Genomic DNA, 5,305 nt, shown 5'->3' with positions numbered 1-5,305 from the left:
TCTGGGCAGGACGAGCGCCGAGCCAGCGATGAGGGAGGGAGGCGGGTTCATCCGGGATATCAGGGCGGGGCCCGGCCGAGGAGCCGCTGCCGAGCGTCGAGTCGTGGATCGAGGAGGAGGGAGGCTTGCAGCAGACCAGGGCCAGGGATGGAAGGGAGAGGGCGGGGAGTCCCCTGGGCTATGAGCAGGGGCAGGCTAGGGACAGAAGGGGAGCCTTGGGGCTGTGATCCTTGTGAAAGTGGCATTGTCAGACCCCCATCTCCAGTATTGCCAGCCCCCCAACGATCATGAGAATTAACAGTGGGGAAGGGCAGGGGTGGTGGCTTTCTGGTTTCCAAGCCTTTCGGGTACACTCCAGTCACGTTTTCATGCTTTTCTCTGCAACCCTGAGGGCTGGGGACTTACTGTTCTCATTTAAATGAGAGCTGAGATTCTCTTGTAATCAATTGTCTTCACAAGTTGGGGCTGTAAGCAGAACATTGTATACCTCAAGGCTGGTGATAAAATTGTGAGAGTTGGCAACATAACTCCCGGAGCTGGGGTACTACGCAAAATACTACGTATCGCAAGAGGGGAGATAAAATTGCAAGTGTTGGCAGTACTGTGTCTTGCTCAGCCCCCTTCCCCCTTTGGAGTAGCTTTGATGGCCATGGTGGTGAGGATGGGAGTGTGAGATAGAGATTCCCACCTGAAATATCCTATAGCCTAGGTATAGTTGGCAGGAGATCATAAATTCTAGGCTTACCTCTTCCACTGACTGTGGGTAATAATTCTGCAATTCACATCCTTATTACTGAGCATACTGGAAACAACCAAGGTTGCTAACATAATAGATCCAAGTCTCATTCTCTGAGCCATCCTGTCATTCAAAGAAAATATGTCAAAAGTGAAATGCTTGATTGTGCTGTCCACTAGACCACACTCTACTCCCAGAGCCAGTAGTAAAACCCAGGAGTCTCAGTATCAAATTTTCACCGCTGCCTCACAAATAGTTGTGTAAACCACCAGCAAGGTGTGTGTCATATGCCTTTTCTGATACTAATTACCACCTTATCTCAAGTGGAAGTGGTCTGCTGTGGATCTGAAGTTCCTGGGTTCTAACGGCTAATATATGTGTGGAAAAATAGTACATGATCATGTAAACCTGTGTCTGTCTTGTATGTTTAAGTTGTAAACTCTTATCTTCAGGCACTGGCTGCTACTCTGTGTTTGTACAGTACCAAGTCTAATAGGGCCCCATTCATGGTTGGTCCTTAGGCACTACAGTAATAAACATGATTATTATTATTCTATCAACTTAGCTACTGCCTCTTGAGTGGGTGGATTTACTACAGCGAAGGAAAAGCCCTTTCTATTACTGTAGTAAGTGTCTATAGTACAGTGGCGTAGCTGCAGTGCTGGAGTTGTGCCACTGAATAGTGTCCCCCTCTACCACATGAATCCCTCACTGGGGATAGATTGTGGTAGTGGCCCTTAAGGACTACATAGCAGCATGGTTCTAAAGAGGGCCTTGCTGTGGGGATGATCAGGAGGGTCCTGGCCTCTGTCAGTATCCTAGTGTGCCAGAGCACTATCAGCAGCACCCTGACCACTGACAGTGCTGTAGCCTGAAAAAGGCTGCAGGCCCAACTGGAGGCTATTATACACTTTCTGGTGGGGAATTGTGAGCACCTGGATGGTAATCAGTGGGTTAATGAGGTGATGAAAGGATATAAGTCGGAGGAACAGGAAGCAACTGGAGATTCAGAGGGTGATGTTCTGAAGGTGGGATAGATGAGTCTCCTTGCTGTAAGCCTACATTACAATGAGATAAGTTGTAAGAAAAGAATAAATATGCACCTTGGTGAAAGGATAATTTGATGTGTGTTTGTAACCATGAGACTGTAGGAACTGGCCAAGGTGTGGGGATACATGTGGTAATGACAGATACCCTGTGACACACAGATCTCAAGCCATCTATAGGTTTAGGGGCTGAATGTATTGCCCTTCTGGTAAATACCATCTCACTATCTGGCTCTTTCCCAATGAATGTTTCACAGGAATTTGAAAAGGAAAGATGTGTGGAGTGCAGGGGCATTTTCAGTTATCCACATGGGGCCTAAAATCAGAGCAAATGGTAAGCAGCATCTTTTGTATCACTGAATTTAGCCCATTTTGCTGTTGGACAACTACAGTCTTACAAAAGCCTAAAGGGAAATTAAAGGCTCAGAACTGATCTGATTTAGCCGCAGGAATAACTGAATGTTATAAATAACCAAACTAATTGAATTTTTAAATATCCACTTTCTTTCTTGTATCCATTCCTCCCCCCTTTTCAAAACAATGCAATCTTGGTTCAATTACGTACAGAAAATCAAACCGCTATGAAAATGAATGCAGAATCCCAGTTACGATCACTTTCCTGTTTAGCATGGAAAGTGCAGGCTCAAAACCCATTTGCTCTGAAAAGCACAGGACAGATTTTTGTGGTGCTGTAAAAGAAAGAATTGCCCCAGTAAGATACTGCTTCCCCATGTTGTTAGCAAATTTTATTGTATATAATAAACTTTTAACTGATTTTTAAAAGGGTGTTTGATTTTTTTTAATGCTAAGAGGGCACACTGATCAAAAACTCTTAAGAACTTTAACAGTTTTTAAAAAATGTTTTACAATAAAACCAGTAAAATTGTAAGAAAAAGCCTCAGCCCATATGGACTGGAAAGAGGGAAACAGTACAGTAAATTGCTGCACTGAAGCAAGACATGACAATTGACTTAAGTATAACAACAAATTTGGAGGACATCCAACTTCATTGCTTATCTGTTTTTCATCCTGTATAGCTGCTTATCTATTTAAGCATTGTTAGGGTGCTCTTTACCCAGGTGTCTAGGGGCCATATGTAAGGGAAAGGAAGAAATTAAAAGAATGAGAATGAAAATGGGATCAATTTGGAGAACTCTTTAACTAGCGTATTTGTCATGCTACTATCTGCGGATCCAGTTTCAGGATCAGGGCTAGATGAGTAAATATCTGATTTTATTACTGTAACCTTTTTCCCACCTCTCCCTTTCCCTGACCGTTGTTTACTGACCTCACTTGTTGTCTCACATCTGTAGTTACCTCATTGTTTGCAGAGAAAGATGCTATGTTAGTCACCAGCCTGAGCATTTGCAGATTTGAGCTCTAAGGCCTCAGTCCTGTGACTTGTTCTACCTGGCAAGAGTCAGCCTGAAATTTACAGGGTAGAGACATTAGATTGTAACCTGTCTGGGGCAGGAAGCATGCCTTTACTTGTTTCTGTAAGACACTGTGATGGGGATGTCCACCACACACAGGGCAGAGCTTGTAAATTAGGGTAATTAACCTGATAGGCTGTCCCTGGGGAAGAGCCAGGGACTGAAGGACTGATTGGAGATGGAACCCAGCGGGAGAGGAATAGGAGAGACTGGTATAAAGTCAGTAGGTTGACAGTAGAAAGGTGATTGCATTAAGAAAGTCTGTAGCCACCTTTGGTACATTGGAGGGAATCCACGGAAAGAGTAAGACCCCGGGAGCCTACCCCTGAGGGAAGGGCATACCCACAGAGAAGGATGGAGAAAGCCTATGGGAAGCAGCCCGGGGGAGAGCAGCAAGGCTGGGGACTGAGCAGACCTTGACGGTGTGTTAGGGTCCCTGGGCTGGAATCTGGAGTGGTGGGTAGGCCTGGGTTCTCCTACTAGCCCCTGGTGGAGTGGTATTGTCTGGATAGCAGGTAGAGTGAGACTCTATACTCCAGAAGGGGAAATCACATAGTGACCTGGCCACAACTCCTGGAGCGAGAGTGGGACTTCAGAGTGAGAGAGAGAAGACAACGGGGAAGAAACTGCAAGTGAAGGCGTCAAACCTGAAAGAGGTAATTCCCAGAACAGCCAGGAAGAGGTGCCACTGGTGGTGGGTGAGTACCCTGACAAGCACCTAACCCACTTTGGGGCACTCAAATAGTAATAGAAAACCCAAGAAGAGGTAGAGTGATGGCCTTCCGACAGACCAGTGCCATGCTGGAATAAGCCAATGGTGGTATGCCTCTGCCAGAGATCATTTGACCTCACAAGTGGCATCTCAGTCTGGTAAATCCTAGCTTCCTAACTACATGTTAGATATTCCAGTGAAGTAGACAAAGTGGATTTGATTATCACACTCCCAGGGGAGAGATCTTGGTATTATCTAAATTTATACTAGGCGGCACAAGGCATTTATGCAGACAGTATGAGTCACTGGGTGAGGAAAATGACAGTCTGTTTAAATGCAGTCCTTTTTTCATTGTTACAACAGAAATTGTTTGTTCCCACAGTAATGGCTACAGGGCACAGACCTCACTTCAGTTAGCGTCACTCTCATTAAAGTCACCACGATACACTAACAATCATGTGAACAAGAGATGGGCTCAAGATGCAAGAATTTGGATCCAATTTTGGAATTAGATGTTTGGTGGGGTTTGGGTCTGGCACGTTGGTTCTCATAACTGGATACTCAGACTGGATTTGCCATTGTCAAGGTCTTTGTGGGCAGGGACATACCAGCTGGGAATCTGACCCTCACTGTCCATTTTGGCTCCACTCTGGCTAGCTATGTCTGGGATGACGCCCAATTATGCTGAAGTGAATTTGAATTCCCACAGATGCCAGTTGCATCATTTAGACTTTTCATCTCCCGTCCCCAGGGTACCTCATATTAATTGTGGAGCTGTTTTCTTTTTTCATGGTGTATGAAACAAAATTCCTTAATGGCTTGTGTCTTCTATGGCTATATTGAGGCTCAATTGGCTGTTTTAAAGATATTGGAATAAACTGTAGTGTATGTGCATGGCCACCCTCTACTGGATGGTAGCAGAACTGCTCAGCTGTGTGTTATAGGCCCTATATTTCTAACAGCTAATCTAATGGTATATAGCAATAGCTTTAGCATAAATGGTATGGGGCCTATATTTCTGGCACAGGAGGATCTGAATTCTGTCTGTATAACACAGAAGTGATACAGCAGAACATGACCGCAATCCTGAAGTCCTAGGTGTCCATGAATTTGTTTGTCTGCTGTATTTATTCTATGGTATGAACATAGACATTCCAGAATACTAGGAACTTGAACCTGAAGCTTGACTCAGGAGTGCTTGATACAAGTTCGAGGCAAAGAGGGTGGTGGTGAAAAGTTTATTTTTAAGTCATAGAATCATAGAATATCCGGGTTGGAAGGGACCTCAGGAGGTCATCTAGTCCAACCCCCTGCTCAATGCAGGACCAATCCCCAGACAGATTTTTACCCCAGTTCCCTAAAAGGCCTCCTCAAGGAT

This window comes from Terrapene carolina, unplaced genomic scaffold (assembly GCF_002925995.2).
Source record: "Terrapene carolina triunguis isolate 2854851 unplaced genomic scaffold, T_m_triunguis-2.0 Scaffold89, whole genome shotgun sequence".
Taxonomy (NCBI): Eukaryota; Metazoa; Chordata; order Testudines; family Emydidae; genus Terrapene; species Terrapene triunguis.
The sequence above is the reverse complement of the archived record's forward strand: the minus strand, read 5'-3'. Positions refer to the sequence as shown.